This window comes from Kogia breviceps, chromosome 15 (assembly GCF_026419965.1).
Source record: "Kogia breviceps isolate mKogBre1 chromosome 15, mKogBre1 haplotype 1, whole genome shotgun sequence".
NCBI lineage: Eukaryota > Metazoa > Chordata > Mammalia > Artiodactyla > Physeteridae > Kogia > Kogia breviceps.
Genome location: NC_081324.1, coordinates 1551762 through 1575019, shown reverse-complemented (window position 1 = coordinate 1575019; position 23258 = coordinate 1551762). Strand labels below are relative to the sequence as shown.

The window sequence follows — 23258 nt, the reverse complement described above, 5'->3', positions numbered from 1 at the left end:
ACAAAGGCAGTGGTGGTACTGGGATAAAATCAGAGAGGTCAGAGCTTTCTTTTCTTATTGAGGGTAAGTCCGCTAAGGCTACTGGGGTGAGAGTAGCACAGCTGTGTGAGCACCTGTGTGTCTCCTGCCATTTTACACAGAATTCCTGACGTAAGGAACTGTCTTTGTAAAGCAGAGTGGATGCTGCCGGGGCCGGAGTCTGGAGGACAGGATACTGTCTGAACAAGGGAAAAACTAACCATCGGTAAACCCGGAACGAGGGCAACCTCAAAGGCTTCCCTTGTCCTTGGACCATTTTCTCCTTCTCTCTCTTTTATTCTTTTTTTCCCCACTTCTCGTTAGATAGTTATTTCATTACTTTGCCACATGCACTTGGTGCTTTAGCTTCTTCTACTGAGAAAGCAAAGTGTGACGTTTACTTACAAATGCGGAGAGAGGTGATCCCCCGCCACCTCAATTCCTCAAGCTTTGCCGTTCAAAATCACAAATTCAAAAGGCAGCCGTCGAAATTAGAAGAAAAGATTAACGGTAGCACTGCCTTTCAGTGAATGACTTCTCCCTCTGTGTATACGTATCCTAAGGTCCATTTAATTATAAAGCAATCATTTGTGGAATAAACTGAAGGAATTAAATACATCCCCAAATGTTCTAACTCCACTTGACTTAGACAGATGATTAATGAAACTGTTTACATTCCTCAGATGTACTTAGAAATCTCTTCAAGATTATATGGATTCTCTAAAAACCCAGTGACCGTCACTATATATTGTACAACACGAAAAATATGGCCCTTCAGTTATTCTCAGAGGGAATTTGCAATTTAAGAAGTCCCTGCGATGATCTTCCAGCTTCTCCCCTGCCTTCACTGTCAGGAGGCCCCGCTCTGAGAGCTGCACAGACGCCTCACCACTTCCAGGCAGGACACGACAGCCCCAGGGCTCCTTCTGCAAAGCCCCTCCCCACAGAAGCCCAGCGTCCCCCGCTCCGGGGGACTCAGTGGTCATGACTGGGAAGGACCTGGGCTCTGACCTTCCAGGACCCACCACTGGTGGCTGGAGACCAGACCAGCCGTATCTAAAACTCGTGGCCGTGAAGCAGAGGGCAGGTTCAGACAAGTGGGAGTCTTCTAGGAAGGAAAAGGGGAGATGGGTAGAGCCAGGCAACCAGCAGTGTGTGCTCAACTTTCCTTCTCACAGTGAAAAAATGAAGTGAGACCAACTCTAAAATGCAGGGTCCCCGGCCCACACTCAGTCACTGGGGGGCATCAATCCTGGCAGCAAATACAACCTCTCCACCGTGGCTTCAGTCGTGGCCTCAGTGGTGGCTTCATCGGTGGCCTCAGTGGTGGCTTTCAGTGGTGGCCTCGGCGGTGACTCCAGTGGTGGCTCCAATGGTGGCTTCAGTTGTGGCCTCAGTGGTGGCTTCAGCAGGGGCCTCGGTGGTGGCCTCAGTCGTGGCTTCAGCAGTAGCTCAGCAGTGGCTTCAGTGGTAGCTACAGTGGTGGCTTCAGTTGTGGCTTCAATAGTGGCTTCCGTCGTGGCCTCAGTAGTGGCTTCAGCAGTGGCCTCAGTCGTAGCTTCAGCAGTGGCTTCAGTGGTAGCTTCAGTGGTGGCTTCCGCAGTGGCTTCAGTGGTGGCTTCAGCAGTGGCTTCAGTGGTGGCAGGAACAGATCAGGAGGAGGGCAGGGCCGGGAGCAGATTCACCCAGGGCTCCTGGGGCTCCTCCTCAAGGGCCTCTTCCTCCTTGATGGGGGTGGCTGCCCTGTGTTTTTAGGCATCTGCCTTGAAGGAGTTCGGACACACTCGTGATCATTTCTGCCTTATAGACAAGGACTCAGACACTCAGAGAGATTAACACATAGGCCAAAAGATGACACAAATTGTGAATCATGGAGCGAAAAACCCCACTCGAATCTGAGGCCCAAAGCTGTGCTTTGGTCCAATTACTGAACTCAGCAGCAAGGCAACTATGTCACACCTGGAGACCTGACCCAAGCCCCCAGGCCCTGAGGACATCCCAGGGCTGTGTGGAAAGAACCCACGGAGCCCGGGGGCTGGCAGGCAGTGGGTGGGTCTGCGGAGGACAGCTGCCGTCCTGTGGGCCGGCTCTCCCGGGTGACGGCCCCTCTCCTTCCTTCTTTTGGGTCCCGCTGGCACTCACTCTGAGACGTGGTGTTTGTATCAAGACTGGCAGACAAACAGAGGCCCTATCTCCACGGGCCAAGAATGAACCCATGACCCAGGCTGGGGTGGGCGCCGCCGCTTGGATCCCTGGCCATGCTCACTAGATGCACTTTGGGGCTTGACACCAACGCTGGACCAATCTTCATCCTTGCCCGGGACTTAAATACATATCACACTGCCCTCTTTCCTCTGGGTTTGCTGTCCGTCTGGGGCAGACAGGACAAGGATGTGGTCTCTCTCTTCCCCGTGTAGAGGGAAGCCATCTGTCCCGGACGAGGAGGAGGGAAAAGCATCGCAGGGCCCATGCACTGCAGAGCAGCCCGGCTGTCCTGACAGAGGCTCTCCCTCCTGTCCTCCGTGTCAATGGGCCAATATGTGTCCTTTGTTGACCTTTTTTATTCACTTGAGTTAACTGGAGTTGGGATTTTCGTACTAGCCAGAGCCTTCTCTACCTTATGTTTTACAGAAGCCACGCTAGGGGCAGGAGTAGACGTGAAAGCATCGGGAACGTAGACACTAAAATCCAAAAGTCTGCAGGCATGGAAGACACACAGGGAGCAATGGAGGCGGGTGTGCTGGGGACGGCGCCAGCCCTAAACCCGAGGCCCCCGGCCTCGAGCCTTCTCAGCCCAGACTAACGGGCATGGTTGGTCTACCTGGCAAAAGGGTGACCACAAGGCTGTCGGCTGATGAAGGCTCTTCCCCACAGACGGAATTCTTCAAGGCGCCCCTAGGGTTGCCGCCCTGGGGTGTGGTCCTCGAAGACGCAGAGCACACAGAGCAGCGTGGGATGCTCACCTTGGTTGCGTCAAATATTCGTTACAGAAGGCAGTAGAATGTGCAGGGTTTTACTTGCATCTCTGTGGCTCACGCACCGAATGTAAAGTGGGTGCAGGCCGGGGTGTCCGGAGCCCCTTGGGCTCGTGCCCACAGTGCCCGGGGCACGGAGGGCCCTCCCACATCGGAGGCTGTGGTTTCCGCAGCGACAGCCCAGGGAGCACGGCAGATACATCAGGGTCTCACATGCTGCGCACATGTGCGTCCCTGGGCGGTCGGCAGCTTCCCTGGGCTCCTTCCCCAGCTGTGTGTTTGGGGAGCGAGAGGAAGGGGGTCAGATTCCCTGGAGTTTTGATGATATTGAGGTTGTCATTTGAGTAGGTTTTTAAAAACTATATCTAACATAATAACTGCATTAATGCCAGTCCGATGAAAGATAAACTAATAACCAAATATATCCGTTAATTTTTCAAGTGTCTGTAGCACAAACATAATTGTAATTGAAAACAACCTGAATGAAGGGGGAAAAATTATTTTTATGCCCTGAGCAAAACACACGCGTACACACACACAGATAAAAGGCTGCAGCTTTTTTTTCCCCAAAAAAAACATCTGGTTTACAGTTGCCTAAAAGCAAATGTGGATTAACCTAGAAATTAAGTGTGCATCATACACAAACCATTGATTAAAACATGAAAATCTATAGACCTCATGGAAATGTATAATCGCCTCCTCTGGATACACATTTTTATAAGGATACGAGGCAAGTGGGGGGAATGTTTCTGCGAATTCTTTGTCATCAGACATTCAAATATACCGGATGACTTAATTGTAATTGATCTGACAGCCCCTGACCCCCGTCAACCTTCGGTTGTATTCATCCCATGAAGAGCAAGAGTCGGAGGTCGACCAGCAAACCTTTAGACCCAAGAAGATGATTCCAGCCAGTTCTGTTCTCCGATTTTAATCCTTTGTCCAAGATTCCAACTATATTCAACCTGAGAATATTCATTCTGTGCAAGAATCTGGATCCTGAACATGAGTCTAAACCACGAAGCCTAAGATGAGAGCTTGGCCCCAGACCTTCGAGTCTTGGCCTTCTGCTTGAGTAGGGAACCCCCCACCCAAGCCCCACCTGCACAGCCCACCTGGGGAGGCCGAGGAGAGCAACTGCCTTGCATCGTGCATCACCCACACCTGTAAAGAAGGACCTGAAGGATGCAGGACACAGTGTGGAACCTCTGAGCAGGGAGGGGTTGCTCTGGAAGATGCTTCTCTTCCTGTTGACCTTGTCCTCCATAACCAGCCAGGACTAAGAGACACCAAGGCCCCTTGAGATCAGCCAGGAGGGCAGGAGAAATGAGAGGGCCCACCTTCAGGACGCCAGGTAGGAGAAAGTTCTAGCTCGATCCCATTCACACAAAACCCAGCTCAAGACACACAGCCTGGCTCTCCCACACTGCACATCCCTTCCCACTTAGAATAAAGATCAAAAGCAATAGTCAGTGATGTCGCCTCCCCACCTGCCCCCTACAACGTCACAAGAGAGGGTGTTAACGACAAACCTTGTTTCTTATAATACCTTTGGTATGTGTGTCTTTGACAATGGAATTTCAGAGACTGAGAAGTCCAGATAAGCAAATTATTGAATAGGAAATATGTATCAGAACCCACTGCACCAGGACCTAACTATGAGAAGGGTATCACGTCTAGAACACAGCCAGTGTTTTGTTACTCAGGTTACACAGCGTTCTGTATTTTGCTGACAAGGGCAGTGTGCCATAGAATGGATGAGATATAATTTGTTTTTAATTCCAGAAAATTTGCTTGATGTTCATAAATAATCTATTCAATCACTTTAGCGAAAGGGAAATGTTAAAATGATGGAAAATACCATTCTCCCAGACTTGTCTGTAGTCTTTAAAGCATTCTCTAGTCCATTCCTCTTGCTGACATTCAGAGATGATTTTAATTAAGGACCCTTGACAAGGTACCATAGTCATTTAAAATTACTGGCTCAGGAAAATCTTTATAAAGATGGCTTTTAAAGAGTTCAGAAAACCCAACAGTTCTCAGTATCAAGAGGGTGTACCATAAAATTGTAAATGAGGGCATGCACTAGCTGAGGTTATAAAGTGCTGTTGTTTTTCTCGTTTGACATTTCATAGATTCCAAGTGGGCCTAGCTTAGTGACCTAACATAAATTACGTCACAGATCTGAATATTGTAAAACTTGAATGTAGGAGCCTTTTTAGAGGCTACAAAGTTAAGAGTAATCAGTAAGTATTCTGATAGTATGAGTTATTGCTAGCATCGTAATTACAGTAGAAAATAGTAATTTTTATAGCAGAGGAACCCCAAAACCTAATTGCCAGAATGATTATAATAGCTATGAATTAATAGATCAATTGAAATTGGGATGACAGTTTTAACAGCGAGACAGAAGAGTCTTTGTGTTAAAACAATAGTCTGAGAGCATAATCAACACTCTTTTATCATGATAAAAAAAAAACTCCTTTTAACTTTAAACTAATAAGAATGATTCCAGATTTGGGTTCTCATTATTCTTTCTTCTGATCAGAAATCAAGTCCTTGTCTCCTGTGACCCTTATCATACTTAGGACCTCTACCTATAGTATGGATTTTGGGATAAATGTTTCTCCCATACCAGAATATAAACACCTCCAAAGTGAAGGCTTTGTTGTATTAAGCTATAAGTATCCTAAATTTCACCAGTATACTGAGCAACTGTGACTTAACTCGGATTCAGTTCAATGAATTGAATGATTTAACCCGTGTGTGTGTGACCATTGCCGGATACAGAAAAGGACTAAAATTGGCACGGTGTGGCCACAGCCAGTGCCGATTTTCATCTGGGACTCCATACAAGGGAGAAGACAGAAACTAAGAAATTGGAGTTTATGGAATGGAAAAGGCGTGTGTTGTTGACTCCTTGTGATTGGCTCAAATTCTTCTTAAAAACTTATTCAATTCAATTTTATATAATTCACAGGTTTAGCAATTAATCGTATGTCCATTGATTAAAATGTTATCCTTGCAGAATTTTCTCTGAAAAGCAGTTGGCTATTCCAGAGGACTGTGCCGTAGGCTTCTTCTTCCGGGGTCTTTCTCAAACACATTAACCAGCTCATGTGTTCATTCACTTCAACGTTCAAAGACCACTGACTGAGTGGGCTTGACCACCCACCATCGTACACACAGGGGCGCTTTCAGAAAACACAACTTACCTGCACTCTTCCAAAATCACCATCTGTTAGTCATTTTTATTGCGGTTCTTTTGAAATTATCATTTAGGAACTTACAGATTTACTATTTTTTGAGGAAAAGCTCTCCATAATTGTTCCTCCAAGGATACATTTGAAAACTCACTTTCAGGAAAAAGGCAATGATGTAACTTCAGTACGCGAGTCCATTCAGCGTGGAAACAGACTTTGCAAAAGATGTTTTGGGGCTGCTGCTCCGGGACTCAGCCCGGGAGAGAGGTCTTTCAGCAGGTGCGGTGCGGCTGGAGCTCATCTGAAACCTGAACCTCCCATCCGCCTCTGTGTGAACATGTGGGCCAGGGGAGCCCGACAGCCAGAGAGGGATGTGGGGTGGGCAGGAGAGAGAGCAGTACCCCCAGCCCTTCTCTGCTCGCATTGCTTTCCGTGGACCGAAAAGAATTAGGTCACAGTGGAGAGGGGCGCTTTGCCAAGTTTCATCTTCAGATCAAAACTGTTTACTTCGTGCACGTGTAAACACACGGGCAAACCTCAGTCCCTCTGATGTGATATGTGAGGGTTTATTATTACACCTATTATTAACATGAGTGCCCTTGGAGACTCAAACTACAAAAAGAGTGTGCAATAAACGGTATGTTCAGGAAGGGAGATGAATGAAAAAATGAGATGCAGCCCTTGGACCTACCCCACAGCCATTACCTTCGTAACTGTTAGGATGACTGCAAAATTGCCTTCCTGTTCTAAATTATTCCTTCACTGGTTTCTTTTTTTAAAACTTGGATTTTTAATGGCTTTATTAATTTATATTTTCATAAAAATATACTGCACTTATTTAAAGTAAACTTGTAATCCTTCACAGCTTTCTATCAATTAGACTTCTTGAAAATTATCCACTCTGCACCAGTTTTCCTTGGTTAATGTCATTCTCTCCTGTCTTTTTTCATCATGATCCTGAAACAGCAGACATCGTATCCTGAAGGGCATTGAAATATGTATCCGATACCGAAAATTATGGCTTCCATTCTGTTTCGGAGCATGCTGCTTTGTTCCATTGGGGGTCCGGGAGCCATTTCACTGCTCAAAGAATCACCGAGTTTTAGCACTCACAGGAAACCGGTGACATGCCATCCAAATGCCTCATTTCGAAGAAACCTCGAGCTATGTGACTTGTCCAGAGCCACCTACCTGGTGAGGAGACCGTGAGTCCCCGGCCAAGGGGCGCTTGCCCTTCCTGGGCTGCTGTCCCCGCAGGCTGCAGAAACCGCCCTGCATCCGGGCAGGCACAGACCAAACTCAAGCCCAGGAAACACGAGCGAGCTCGAGAGGCCTCCTGCCTTTACCTTATTCAAAGGTAGTAGACAATAACGGTCTCCAGGACTCAGAAGCACCATTAAGGACACACCAATAGAAGCAGATGCAGAACTATTAGATTCATCCTGAAAGCCCTGCCTGTCTCTGATGTGATTCCCTGGCTTGCCTCTGGGCAAACAAGCTGCTAATAGCCTCCTAATCTCTAACAGGCGTCCTCCGTGGTTCTATAGGAAGCAACACCCTGATTTTCCTCTGGGCAGTGAATTTCTCCAAATATGGTTTACTGTCAAAGAATATTCTTTCTTTTTTTTGAGAGAGAGAGAGAGAGAGAGAGAGAGATGGATATGGTATGAACTTCTCAGAGACAAAAGAATCTGTGCTCATTGACCTGTGTTTGTCTGTACTGCAGCATCTCTGTCGCATCATTTTTTCCTAGCTTTTCACTGGTGTGAGAAATAAACACGAAACGTGATTCAGGAATCCCTAACGAACGGGAGAAAGGTAGATTATGCTTTCACACACTGTGTTCAATATTCCCAGGATCCCTGCACTGTTCTGATCTCGAGTGAACATACCACGTTGGAAAGAGGCATCAGTTAGCAATATAAGCATGATTCTGCCACAAGAGCTCACGGTAGGTCCACTTGCAAAATATACACTTTTATTAAAATGTATTTTTAATATATATATGTATGTATTCTTTTGTCATGGTTTTGATATATTTGGGATAAAAGTATGCAGTCTTGTTTGGACCACCCGAAGTGGAAATGATCAGTTCACACAGTGGAAGAAGCCCCTGTGAGCCCAAGGTGATTGTAAAACCCCCTTAGGGGTGGTTAGCCGAAGGGAAATGCTAATGTGCAGATTCACAACGATTTCGCGACTGTACGGTCTCCGGGTGCCTTTCAGGACCTTTTAATCCCCAAAGTATCTCGCTTTAAATATGAAACCTCGTATTTTTGCCCTTGCAAGACGTTTTTTCATATTTAACTGAAGCATCATCTAGAAACAAATTACACGTGTGAATGACATAAACCATATAAAATCATTTCAGGTTAACATAGAACATAGGTTTAGCCTAGTAAATTTTCCTCATTCTCTTATTTCAAAAGGATGAATAAACTATTTGAACAACTGAAATAATCTGTCTGTGGTAGCTAATGATGTTAAAATGTGTACGTAACAACGCCTATTGTAACTTACATTAAATAAGACGAATGTGTTTGAAAAACGAAGGTGTGACACAGATAGGAAGTGACCGGAGGCCGATCGGCTGAGTGGGGTGTTAGTTTAGCTGTAAACGTGGAGAACTTTAAAATAAATTCAGAAGGTCAGAGTGGGCCCAAGTCAAGGTCCAATTGCACAAATTCCTTTCCTTTCATTGATAAAAGTAAGAAGTGGGGTGCTTTGGGTACCACAAAAGCATCCTAAGCCCCCACGACATTGCCTCTTTGAAGTGTTCCTCTATTTATCTAGTCCTGACGCACAGGAAGCGCTTCCTCAAAGGCCTCCTTTCATGGCCAAGAAACATAAATGTGGGAGTGAAATCTGACCACGGTGAGACTGCTTAGTGGCCAGACCAGATACATCCAAGGGGGTCTGATTTTTAGGTGGGGTCTGTTTCAAGCTGCCCCAATTTTATCCCAGGAAGGGAAAAGGGAAAGTTTCTCTTCCAGTGATTTTTTTTTTTTAGAAAAATCAAAGAGTTACAGATTATCAAGCAAGATGGGATGGAATGAACTTTTGAAAAATGTGCAGCAGGATCAAAGGACTGTTTGAACAGGATGCCAACTTCATCTGTCAAATGGTTTGTTGGGCAACAATTGGTCCAAATATTTCAGGTGCTGTAAAGACCATCATAAAATTAGTTAATTCAACTATTCCGGACACCAGCTCCTCAGCACCCTTTACGAGGTGGCTTTTCTGATGGGGCTTCTGCAGACTGTGATGATTTGCTGCTACACTGGGATGTTTATGGGCCCAATAAAGAGAAGGTTCTAAAAAGATTATAGGCACTGAAAAAGGAAATATAACCTTTTCTTGGGGAGAATGGAGCAGAAGAGACGAAACATTTTTGGAATTTCTTGCCTGCCATGAAGACGTGATGATTCCCCATAGACGTTTTTAGTGGTTTTATGTCCTCTACAAAAATCTTCAAGGGATGGCATACAAATTCCAGATATAAAGCAGACATCTTCTCTATTCACCGGGACCCTCACGCATCCTGTCAGGACCAGCTGTGTGAAGAAGAGCCCGTCTCCAGCCAGACACGGTGTCTGAACTGGCGCACCTTGATTTGGTATCTCTGCAAAACCCCCAGTATCTTCCTTATTTTTAAAATGTTTTCTGGAATCGTGAACGTTTTCATTGGAATGAAACAAAAGTGTTATTTACACTTGGATTTTGTCCTAACTATCCAGACTGTAGAATCTGACTAGGGATTTGAGGGTATTTCTACTCGGATGGGAACACAATCACATACAGCACAAGCCAGGCCAATGCAGAGTGAGCAGCCTTTGCTTTGGAAGAGTATTTTGGAAAGGCCCTTCTTGGACTTCATTAGGAAAAAATAAATAAAATTTACGAAGTTAATTATGTCAATATTTGGCATTGGATAAGTTGGTTCTGGTTTGTTTTACAAGAGTTCTGCGGTTGAACTATGTCCCGATTCCCCGTGTTAGATGATCTCCCAATAAGTGGATGGAAGGAAAGACCCCCGGCGATGGATTTTCCCCACACCCTGCAAAAAGAGCCTCTATATTGACGTAACTCTTTCCCAAATAACATTCATCTGCTCTGCTCCAGGACCGGCATTCAATTAATTCCATTTTGGGGTACTCCAATGCTTCTGATTTAAGCAAAGCTTAGTACCTATGAGATGCTGCGTACGTGTGTGGTTAGGTGTTGCTTACCATCTGCGGTCCAAGCCCACCTACTTAACCGTTTCACTGTCGCTTAACTTCCCTTTTAACGTAGGTATGCTAAGGCAATAAGAAAATACCTGTGTTTAAATAAGAATAAAACAGCTCTTTCAATAAGTCCAAATAAAATAGTAACTTGAAGTAATACGTTATTGTGACACAGATTAATTTTAATGGTTATCTTTATTACTGGTGCATAAAATAATGTTAGATCTTACAAGTTATAGTGAAGTGTATTGGGGGAAATACAATATGTCTTCTGGATTAAAATATTTAATCACAAATAGAGATGTGATATTAGCCTATAAATAATTCCACCATCTAGTCAGAATTTTTCTTTTTAACATTTTAACTTTGTTCACTTTCTGTGTCAGAGGATGACATGCCCCAAATCGTTTCGGTTCATATTTGCTCTCATAAACTTATCCATAAACATTCCTCCTAGGAGATTAGCCAGGAAAGGCAGAGAGGGACTAAGTCACGATCAATAACGCTGATGTGGAGAAATATGAAGGTTACAGGCAATTAAACACATGATGGGAAATGCCTGTGTAATTTTTGTGCTGACGGCCTGTTTATTCCCTTCAGTCCATGCTCTTTACTGCTCTTTGACGGGTTAAGGGGTTGGCCCTCTACTGTGTCAGGCTGTCACTTACCTGGAGGGATTCCCTGGAGGTCAGCTGGGACCCTCTGGGGCCACAAGAGTTGCAGGGGTCTCTGCAGGAGGAGGAGACACAGGTGCCTCTGAGCTTGGAAGGCACAGACCCAGACAGCACGGGAGCAGAGGGGACTGAGATGGTTCACGAGGAGATGAGTCCTGCTCAGAAGATGGAAAACGGCTGGAGAGGCGCCGTAGTTCAGGAAAACACAGACCTACTAGAGCACGGCCTTGAGGACACGGGGCGGGGGAAGGGTAAGCTGGGGAGAAGCGAGAGAGGGGCAGGGACACATCTACACTACCGTATGTAGGGTGGATAGCTAGTGGGAAGCGGCCGCACAGCACGGGGAGATCAGCTCGGTGCTCTGTGACCACCTAGAGGGGTGGGATAGGGAGGGTGGGAGGGAGACGCAAGAGGGAGGGGATACGGGGATACATGTATACGTATACCGGATTCCGCTTGTTACACAGCAGAAGCTAGCACACCGTTGTAAAGCAATTGTACCCCAAGAAAGATGTTAAACATAAATAAATCAATGAACAAACCAGTTAATTAGTAAGATGCCAAGTCCCTCCCCCTCGCCCCGCCCCCTTCCTCTGCCCCTTTTCTTCCTTTTTTCTTTTCACTGATTCATTGACAGTTTAGATGGAAATGGGACATAATAATGGCCCTAAGCACTACATTTTTGTGCAAGGGGTCAGTACAAAGAGTCCATGCTCTTTCAGAGGCCTTCCTGGGGAGACTTCCCCGAATCCTTGTCTGCCTGCATCTTCCCAGTTTAGGCTGTGATGACGTCTGCCCCCTTTTTCCTTTTCAGAACGGTTGAGGCCTTGACTGGCTGGTGACTTTCGGAGAACGAGAGCCCCCGTCTCTGTCTCCCCCTGGGCTTCCTGGATCTGCGCAGCGAGACGGGGCAGCCCTGGCCCCATACCCTGCAGGGCCCCTCCCAGGCCGACCACCCAATCCGGGGGTCTACGAAGCATTTGGACCCTAGGCCTGCACCGAGCTCGGGAGAATCCGTGTCTCTCCTGTAGCTCACGTGCACCTTGCCTGGGATGCGGCGCCTCCCCCGTAAGGTTGCTCAAACCCCTGTGAGGATGGGTGCCGCGCGAGAGCACAGTCCAGAGACCTGGCTCAGCCGTCCTCTGCTGGCCCCCCCACGCCCACCCCCGGGCCACCACTCAGAGTGTACAGTCCTGCCTCCTGCTGTCAGTCAAATGACTCACTCCCCTGGACCCCTGGAGGGCCCCTCCTCAGCCTGTCCACCGGGCCTGCTCTTTGCTCTTTCTTCTTCCGGTCTTAATTCTAATCCTCTTCGGTCTCACCATCCGGAACTAAGGCTGCCCTCCACCTCCCAGCCTCCGATGCTCCCACCTGGGTTCCCCAGATGCCTGGTGATGCTGGGTCTGAAGGATGAGAGTGAGGTGTGTCTGGGGGCTGGGGACCATTCGTCGCCCCGATGGACACGGATGTCATCCTGGAACCCCGGGCCGATGGAGGTGTACGATGCCCTTTGCCCCTCCGGAGCGGGTACCTCATTAGGGGGGACTTTGCACCAACCCTGTCCTCTGATTCCTGCTCACCCTGGAGGAGCCACGTTGCCTTTCTGGGTCACAGTTCACGCCTCCAGGAAAGGACCACCTTTCCCCCCGGGAGCCACGGAGGCAGGCACGGGTGCAGGGGAATAATTCGTGGCGGGGAGGAGGGCTGCAGAGAAGATTCCCCTCAGGGAGGACGGAGGGCAGGGCTGCAGGTGTTCCCGGTGCTGCCTCGGAGAGGGGACCCCCTTGCTAGGTTCTGCCCACCCTGAGCCCCCTGAACAGGGCCACCTGCTTGGAAGCCCTGTCCGCCCCTCATGCGGGGCGTGTGTGAGGGTCTCGAGCCCCCAGGATGCAGGCAAAGCTCAGGAAGTTTGGTGGGAAGCTTTGTTCGCAAGGAGCAGAGGCCAAGGAAGCAATTCCACGTTATTTGACGTTCATTCCATTAAACTTAAGATAAACTAGCACTGAAGAAGGTTTCCTGTTTCCAGGCAAGTTGGACCATGACCGCGCCAGCATATGCGTGTTCCAGGCTGGCTCTAGGCCAGCTGCAGCATCAAACCCATCCTGGCAGCCCTTTCACGTGGTATCTGGTCTAGTTCCACCTCCCTACCTAAGACCCACATGTCCCAATCCCGGCCATTAACTCATTTCGTCTTTCTTCCCTCAGACCATGTTTGCTGCGAAAACAAAGCCCCCGTCCTGTTCCCACTAGAAGGAGCCAGAGATTCTTTCCCTAAAACTGTCATATAAAGAGTTTCCTAAACAAGGGGGATTACGTTGCACTGGTGGTCCCTCGTGGAAATCTCTATTGACGGCCTTTCCCCGAAGCAGCCTGGGAGCCTGGGAGCTGCCCCAGCCCCATCCCCTGCCTGTCCTGGTCTCAGGGCAGGTCCCACCCCGTGTCCGTGTCTGGGCCACGTGGAATAATGCGCCTCTCCTGCATCTTCCCCCCCAACCCCAGTCGTATTTCCACAAGGAACTACCTGTAGACCCTCCTCTGTTCAGAGCCCTTATCTGTTGTTACAGTTTATAATCTCTAAGAATGCCCTAATTTCTATCATTCTCTAAGCCTGTCATCACGGCTGAGACAGGCTTACCCCTCTGAACAGCTGAGATGAGTCAATCACGGTGAAGTCAAAAGGGGGATTATAATGCTTGTAATACACGGAGTCAAATTAAATGTGTTTTGTTTGTACATCAGAAGATGTGTTGCTGAGGCCAGAGCATCTTCCACTGGGTACAATAAATCGCCAATAAAACACAAGTGTGCAGGGAAAAGCCCTCCAACAGAGAGGAAGAACAAAGTAAAGGTGGTCTTTTTTTTTTCTTATCTGTTCAAAGTAGTAAATGGGATCTGAATTCCACGGATGCCTCTCATTTTTAATATCCAGTGGGCACTGAAGCACAGGAAAGCTCTGGTCTGAACGGTTAGTTCCAACGATCCGTCTGATGGTACTTCTGACTCAGCACCCCGCGTACATGCAGCCCTCTCCTGGAAACCCTGGTCCTTAGGAGACCTCCAGTCTGTGTCAGGAGACCCCTGACCCACAAAACCAGAATCTCTTCCCCAGATATTTCTCAGTCCTCCTCTGCGCCCTTGGCCTCTACTTCTCTGCGCTGTCTCCCAAATGATCGGATAAAAGAAAATAAGTGCCTGTCTTTGAAAATCCTATTAAGAATTCTCCAGGAAATCAGATAGCCTGGGAGGTGTCAACAGACAGATGGGGTGACCCTGGGAGAGTCTTCAGGGCCCAGCGCTGGACTGTTATTCTAGGCACTTACTAGCACTGGCCAAAGTAGACAGAACCTTTGAGAGGGCACTCCTTAGTAAATTCCACGGCTGTGCTCTTTCCCTTGGGAGTTGGTGGGGAGTCTTCTGGTGAGTACGGCCCCCAGGACGCTGTCCCCTTGTCCTACCAAGGCAGGCTCACGGCGGGGGCGTGGGGGGGGGGCGTGGGGAGGGGGCGGGGCGTGGGGAAGGGGGCGGAGCGTGGGGAGGCCAGCTGGCGCTTCTCCAGCACTGCTGCTGCCCAGGCCCCAACGGGCTGCTGTGTCTGCTGCTAATTGTTCCCTGTGTCCCTTCCATCCGGGCAAGCTAAGACCCTGCTAAAAACAACGTGGCATTTACAGGACAGTATAGTGAAGCTAAAATGTTAGCTCCTCTGAGACAGAGAATGCGACCTTTCCCCTGAGGAGAAGGAGTTCTCTGTGCAATGGTGCCAGAATTTTCCTTTTTACTTGGAAACTCTGCTGTGGTCTGAAACGGGGTGGTGCTCTCAGGGGGAGCTATAGGAAACACCAAGAGCATCTCCCTCACCCACATGAGAGCACAGCTGGAAGATGGGCAAACTTACAACTGTTACTCTGAATCCGAAAGAGCTAACGCCATAACGCAGTCAACCAACTTGAAATCCAGGCAAGGAAAGACGGAAACACTCGCCTAGGGGCCTGGGCAGTTGGAGCCAGAGACGGGCTAGAAGAATCCAGGAACATTTTTGAGGGAGCAGCTGAGGCTGAGCATTGGAGGCACCCACATCTGCCCGCAGACTCCCTGCCACGTGCTCTCTGGGGGCTCCAGAGAAGACGGGGGCAGCCCCCCTCGGGACACGCGTCTGGGAGAGGGAACCCTCGTCCCATTTGGAAAAGGCACATAGGACCACCTGGACACTGTTGACCCATCTGTCCTTTAGATCAGAGCCTCAAACCACTGGGGAAGGTCAGGAGACACAGTCACTCTTGGGAGACTGGTAACACCCATGCAGATGGGACAGGGGAAACATGAAAACACCTACCTCTGTTTAAGGCAAAAACAGTAGCAATAAAATGTATGTCTCTGTACCGCAGGCAGAAGTAAACTAAATTTTAAAAAGCACAAATGATTGATGGCCGGAGAGTCAAGTGTATGGTGTGGTAACATCCACACGCTACATGCCAGGCACTAGGATGTCACTGGGGGTAGATTCTGATTAATTAAAGATGTTTAGCATAAACACTAGAGCAAATAATAAAAACATTATAAGGTGAGGTACAGCTAATAACAATGCTGAAACTACAGTGAAGATAAAATGGAATGATAAAAATATTTCATTAATCCAAATGAAAACAGAATAAAGGGAGAAAAGGAAACAAAGATCAGATGAACCAAACAGAAATAACTAGCAAGATGGTAGATTTTATCCCACTATATCAATAATTATGTTAAACAGTCTAAATATATCAATTAATAGAGTATTTCACATTGGATATAAAGCAAGACCCAATTATATGCTATCTACAAGAAATCTACTTTAATATAAAGACAAAGATAGGTTAAAAGTAAAAGGATAAGAAATTGTACACCATACAACACTAATAAAAAAAAAGCTGAAATAGCTAAATTAATATCAGACAAAGTAGGTGTCGGGACAAGAGTATTACCGGTGATAAAGAAGGATATTACATAACCGTGAAGGGATCAATTCTCCAAGAAGACATACATAAAAATCCTAATGGTTTATGGAAATAAAAATAGAGCTTCAAAATACTTGAAGCAAAACCGATAGAACTCCAACAAGAAATAGGTAAATTCACAGTTGTGATGGAGGGTTTCCACACTCTTCTTTAACTAAATAGAAACCGATCCATAACAACATTATCAGCCAATGAAATTTAATGGATATTCATGGAACACGCCACCCCAAACAGCAGAATACGTATTCTTCTCATGCGCGTACATTTACCCCATAGACCATTTTCTGGCCTATCAAACAAATCTTAATAATTTTAGAATTTAGAATTTTAAAATTTAAAATTTAAATTTAAAATTTAAGTATGTTCTTTGATCACAATGTAGTTAAATTATAAATCAGTAATATAATGATCTCTGGAAAATGCTGAAATTTTTGGAAATTAAACAACATGCTTCTAAATAACCCACAGGTCAAAGAATAAATCAAGATAAAAATTACAAAATATTTTGATTTGAATGAAAATTAAAACACAAAACATCAAATTTCTGAGGGATGTTGCTAAGGCGTATCTTTGGGAAAAATTGATCACCACATACACTTATATTAGAAAAGAATAAATGTCTCAAGCCAATAACCTGAGCTTCTACTTTAAGAGATTAGAAAAAGAGGAGAAAACAAAATATGAAGTCAACAGAATAATAGAATTAATAAAGAGCAACGTGAAAAAAAAAAAAATAAAGTAGAACAGAAAAACAAAAAGAAAATCAGAGGAACCAAAAACTGTTTCTTTGAGACGATCATTAAAATGGTTAAACCGCCACACAGATTAACTGGGGAAAAAAGGGAAAGGCACAAATGGCCAGAATCATAAATAATGGCAGTGACATCACTGCAGTTTCTAGTCATCAAATAAAGAAGGGGGCAATCTGAATAACTCTAGACCAATCAATCTGACAGCTGAGGTGAAACAGACACACACTTCATGCAAGAAAAAAATGGAATATGGATAATCTGAATAGTTCTATATGTATTAAAAATTCAATTATAGTTTATAGCCTTCTCCCCAGAAAAATTCCAGGCTCAGATGAATTCACTGATGAAGGCTGCCAAACATTTAAGGAATAAATAATACCAAGTTTAGCAAACTCTTCCAGGAAATTGAAGAGGAGGGAATATTTTTGTAACCCATTCTAGGAAACCAGGATTACCAGATAGCAAAAACAGACACGTGTATGACAGGAAAACTATAGACCAATATTTGTCATGAATACAATTGTAAAACTTCTAAATAAAATCTCAGAAAATTGAGTCCAGCAGTATCTAAAAACGGATAATAATACAGCATGACCAATTCGAGTTTATCCCAAGAATGCAAGTTTGGTTTAACAGTCAAAGAGCAACCAATGTAATTTACCATATTAACCAATTACAAAGAAAAACAAGATGGTCATCTCTAGAGAAGCAGAGATACTATTTGACAGAATCCAATATTAGTGCAGTTGGAAGGGAACTTCCCCAACCTGACCAAGGACATCTATGAAAACCCTACCGCCGCCCTCACCCCCGGCGGTGCAAGGCTGTTTCTTCGTGTGCGCCTCCCAGGAAGACTCACAAAGGAATCCTTCCAGCAAGAGGCCTCGCAGTGCCTGTGGATCTGTGGCATTTCCTGCTACATCTGCATCGATGTCGTGCAGGCTGTAAGCACCAAGCAGGCTCTGCTGGTAAATGATTAGCACATTAGTATACTAGGCCTAGCACACGAGGTCTCACTAGTTTATTTTTTTAAACTACATCCATCAGGACCATTTGCACATCAAAACTATGTTTAAAGAAAATGTAATTTACCTTCAGAACAGGAGAGTAAACATAAGCATTATATATCACTGCCAAATTGAATAAAAAACAGCTTGATATGCTAAGAATTCCTAATGAGCAGAGAGGCTATCGGCTAAATAAACAACTTAAAAGACACTTTACAGTACTGAGAAGAGCCTGGGCTTTTGTGTGCGAGAGACACAGCCCTGGTCTCTCTGAGCCAGGGCTCTCATTTTTAAAGGGAGATTTTTTTTTAAAAAAGCCCATCAGAGTTCACAGGGATGTATGTGGAATGCTCAGCCAATAAGGCCCGATAGATACCCTGATATTGTTGAGAAACAGTATCAGTCCCATGCCTGGCTGTGTCATCTCGTTAAGCCCCACTTCGGGACACACAAATATGTCCGTTTACATTTCAAGAATAAATAAATTGGAAATAATTGTTTACCTTACAAAATGGATGTTTATGAGCAGTTTTATTATTGAGCATTAAGTCACCGTTTAATTCCAGGGATACATAAATCACACATCCAAAGAGGTCCTGTACTTGACGCTGCTTTGAAAAGGATATGCCTCACCATCAGTTAGCAGATCTGTTTCATAGGCTGAGTTCTGTTAAAATTTGCATAAACTGAGCTCATGGCGGGAGGGGCCGAGCGTTGCTCTCGATATAAAACCAGCAGAAATCAGCAGAATCGGGCGGAGAGGGCGCACCCTTCTCAGAGAGCCTGCCCTGATGAAGGCCCCGCCCTCCTTTGATGTCCTTGGACATGGGGCCTCAAGCAGACGACGTGGAAGGACCGAGGGACCTTTGCTGTTGATCCCTCTGGGACGTGCTTGATGCTTTGGCAGTTCCAGATGGAGTGGAAGGTAACGATTTAGATACAACTTTCCATTCAGGCTCCATTTAAGCCGTTCAAAATGCAGTTTAAGCATGTGTGTTCTCAGTCGAAATTAACCACGTCTAGTGTACGCTTTGTCAAATGGTAAGAGCTTTCTAATTTAGAAGTTTAAAATATAATCTTTTCTATATAATATAATCCGCCTGCTTGATTACAACAGATTTATCTGAGAAAGGAAGGGATTATAATTTCCATCAAGGGTCTGTGAGATACAAAGAGCCCTTCAAGACACCCAGGCCTAGTAGGGCAGCCTCGTTTCTCCATCGGCAGAGCCTTGCGGGATTGTTCAGCGTTGGGCACTGCCCGGGATGGAGTCTTTCCTGTGCTTACATGCTCACATGCTAAGTAATTGTCCAGTGAGTTGCAGAGGAATAAGGGCAAAGTCTCAGTAAACCCATCCCTGGAGTTTTCATCGGTAGCTTAGTGAAATGAGCCAGAACACTCCCCTACATGAGTTTCTGGATTAAGAATTGATGACGGCTGAAAGCCTCAAGATAAAATAATGTGACACTGGAATGCATTTTCTAGACGCTGCTTCTTTAAGCTTCAAAAGGAAAGCCAAAATAGAAAGTATTTCTTAAAAATACTGTGTACTTGTAAAATTCTTTTATTTTTATTTTTTTGGTTTGGATTTATTTCTGACTTGCAACCAAGGAATTAAATTGTCCTTCAGACAGTGGGACTCCCATCACCAATGAGCACAGCCCCATTCCTTGGGTAGCCGTAGAGAGAGAAAAAGCGGAAAGTAACCCTGGAGTTTCTGCTCAAGATGTTAGCTCAGAAGTCACTGAATCGGTGCAGCTGAGATACAATCTAGGCACAGTCTAGCCAAGATCCAAATGCGCAGGTCCTGTTGAAGGATCACATGCACGCAAAACAGAAGGGCGTCCCGCGCTGCTGCTGGTGTCAGAGGGACACGGGAAGGTGTCACAACCTGGCTTTGAATTGATCAACCGGCGCGTTTTTGTTTTCGGTTAGCAATGATCGCGCCTCGGAGAAACCCCATCGGTTACGACACTGCCGCTGCGCAAAGCTGATCGGTGCCTCTTTGGATGCCTTCATCCTCCCGCTCAGGAGATCGTCTGAGCGTCTCCTACACACCAGACTAGGACAGGCACTGAGTGTACAGATGGCCCCAAACTCACCACCAGAACCTTTGTTTCTACATCTTGAACAAACAAACCAGACAGCAAGGCTCGGAACTCACGAGTTCTGGCCTGCGGGGCTGGGATGGCCGTCTGTCCTGGAGCTCGGAACCAAGCTGTCTGTTTGCAGCACAAGAAGGCACCGCAGCTCGGAAGGACCCGTCCGTCCTTCCTCCCGGCCCCTCCATCGCCCTGCTGTGTCATTTTGGAAAATGCTTTACATCATTTTGATGCTCTTCTCTTCAGCTTCTGACTATCAGAAAAAAGTACTGTACCAGCAACCAGGGTAAGTTCAGCAGGGAGGTCAAGTGCTGATGAGGAATAAGAAATTATCCTCGAGGAACAAGAAAACCAGTGCTAAAAACAGTGAAGGGGGGCTTCCCTGGTGGCGCAGTGGTTGAGAGTCCGCCTGCCGATGCAGGGGACGCGGGTTCGTGCCCCGGTCCGGGAGGATCCCACGTGCCGCGGAGCGGCTGGGCCCGTGAGCCGTGGCCGCTGAGCCTGCGCGTCCGGAGCCTGTGCTCCGCAACGGGAGAGGCCACAGCAGTGAGAGGCCCGCGTACCGAGGAAAAAAAAAACAAAAAAAAACAGTGAAGGGAATGGTCATTGTCCGAACATTCTTTTAAAAATAGTTTCCCTTCTAACAGACATGTCTTAGTATATGTACTTATTCTGTGTAAGAAAAAGTATTAAAAAATTAGTGCAGTTGTATGGCTATGAAAAAGTTAATTATTAACATTTCTCCTGTATATTCCATGGGGAATATATTCTTTTATATATTCCGTACCTGGATATGTCGAGTACATTTTGTAATGAAAGAAATGCAAAAAAAACTACAGATCACCACGAATAAAACCAAGTTCAGTTCACAGAAAGCAGATTCTTCATTGCTGCGTCTCCAGCACGGGATCTGTCTTTCTACTGAGGTTTTTGCTCCGCCGTGAGAACAGGGCCGGAACCAGGCCCGTCTGGACTCGCCAGGCCGCTGGAGGGACACTAACAGCCTGGACGGCTCTCCTGAGCCCATAAACCGCCTCTGAACCTTCTTTCTTTTCTTTTTTCTCTTTTGCAGACTGCAGGGACCTCTAATGAAGGCAGAAGAAGACAAATGCGCTTTTGTTGTTGGCTAAGTGAACCGCACAAGGGTGAACAAGCAGGAGAGGGAGCCACAGGGACCCGCCGCGGCAGCAGGCCCTCCGTCAGCGTCCAGAGGGGGTCCCAGGCTGTCCCAGCCCCGCAGTCAAGCTCAGGTGCGCGGAGGCCTTTCTCCTCCACGATGGATGCTCGGAACGCGCGCCTTCGGCCACGAGGAGGCTGGACCCGAGCGTGGCCCTTGGAGGCAACTCCACCGCCGTTCCTGCTCTGCCTTTAAAAAGGACGCCGCGTGCTGCGGAATTATATTATCCATCAAAGGCCTGAGATGCTTCTCCAAGACTGCTAACGGCAGGCGTTTAAAACATTCCCTATTTTCAAGGGTGCTATCTGCTATTTAGGGGCTACCCAGTGGTCTATGTCTTTGCTGTTGGCCCACTGATCTTCTGAAGATGTGTACCTGCTTTAAGATACACTAGGAACAGCAGACTCCCTGCTACTTTTAAGCACCAAGGTTTCAGAACACCAGAGGCTGGGAAGGTTTCAACTGATTATTGACAAATGATCTTTAGAAATTTTTCAGCAAATGATTCCCCCCAAACTGCTTGATTCACATGGAACATCACTAAAGGAATTTGGTTGGGGGATTTATTTCAGATTAAATATCGAAAATTTGTTCTTCAATGCATCTTCTCCAGACCCGCAAAACTGACGAAACCACAGAATGATTTCCGAGAATAAGGTCTTTTCCAAATCTGATCATTTAAACACAATTTCGTTTGGGGACCATCCAGGGTTGTAATAAGATGCTTTCTTTAATAATCCTTTCTCCTCTCTAGTTAATATGTTTTCTAATGCTTAATTTGGCTGATCTTAGCTTTAATGTTTTTTACTCTTACTCTAAGGACCGTCTGTGCTCTCTCTCTAAAGGGAAAAAAGAACCTGCGTGCTGTCTTTCTAGGTGCCGTTAGTCTGGAGAATTCGAGGGTGCAGGCCCTGCAAAGTGGACCTCTGTGTTTCTGCCCGATTCCAAGACTGCCTCCTTTTCAGATACCTTTGTCAAGGTGATTAACTTCAGGAATTCATGCTGCTCAAGAAACAGTGAATGTTTTGACCGTTTTGATGCAGAAATCTAGGAAAACAGTCATCAGAATCAGGGACAGAGGTCTGAAATCCCCGGCAGGCTTTGCGAGGGGTAATAAAGATGCAGAAAGCTATGAAAGCAGGTGATTTAGAGGAAGGCAGGTGTTTGAGCACTGCTGGTATTTTAAAATCTGACATTATTTTCAGTATTTATTTTAAATCTCAATGCTTGAATTGATTTCAGAAGGTCAAAGAATGTGCTCTTTCTTTCCCCCCTCATGCAGGGAGAATTTTAGGGGTGACCCTAAAATATAAAGGAAGGAAGCATTGTCTTTGGTTGGGTTTAAAAGGAAAAGGTGGCCACCTGCACCGTCCACAGAGCAACTACTGAGGCCGATTCTGAATATCAAGAACAAGCAAAAAAAAAAAAAAAAAAAAAGAATAAAGAAAACAGAAATGAAAATGTGTCTGTGTGCACGTGTCTTCTTCCCTTGCTGTGTTGTTTCCCCAGCTTCCGGAACTGTCCCCGCAAGTCCCGCTGGCTGTGCAGGCCGTATATCGCTAGGGCTGCAGAGACCCGCAGATCCATAGCCGTCCTGTACGTAAAGCGAGGGGTGTTCTCTTACCGCTCGTCAGAACGATCCTGAAATCCCATTTTCCTTTAATGAAGTATAGTTCTGTCCTCCAGATGCATATGCGCGAATAAGATGTCATCCCCTGGTTTGGTTCCAGATTGCGCCCCGCTGACGTTCTCAGGCAGCAGGGAAATTACCTTATTGAAACACATTGCTGGCAGCGACTCCAGGCCACATTTCGCATCGGTGTTACACACACGACACATTCAGAGAACTTTGAGTAAGACCATGAATATCGAGTGACTGAGAAGATGATACGGGCTCGGGGATGTTTCTTGGGGTAGAACAGGTTGTGGTTCTGGATGAGTGTCTTTCAGATCGATATCATTATTTCAGAAAAACATGTCACAAAATAGTCTACGTCACGGCATCTCCACACACCTGCCTTTCCAAGGCTCCACGGCCCGGGTGGGATTGCCCGCCACGCTTGGCTATAGTTGTGTGGACAGCTGTGCCTCTGTATCTCCTGATTTCCCACAAATACATGCGTGTTCTTGCTCCTC

At 46.3% G+C, this 23258-nt stretch overlaps 1 pseudogene; it reads right to left on the bottom strand.

Moving 5' to 3' along the window:
* Window positions 1-19758: 19758 nt before the first annotated feature.
* LOC136792753 (U4 spliceosomal RNA) lies at window positions 19759-19835 on the bottom strand (annotated as a pseudogene).
* Between the last annotated feature and the right edge of the window lie 3423 nt (window positions 19836-23258).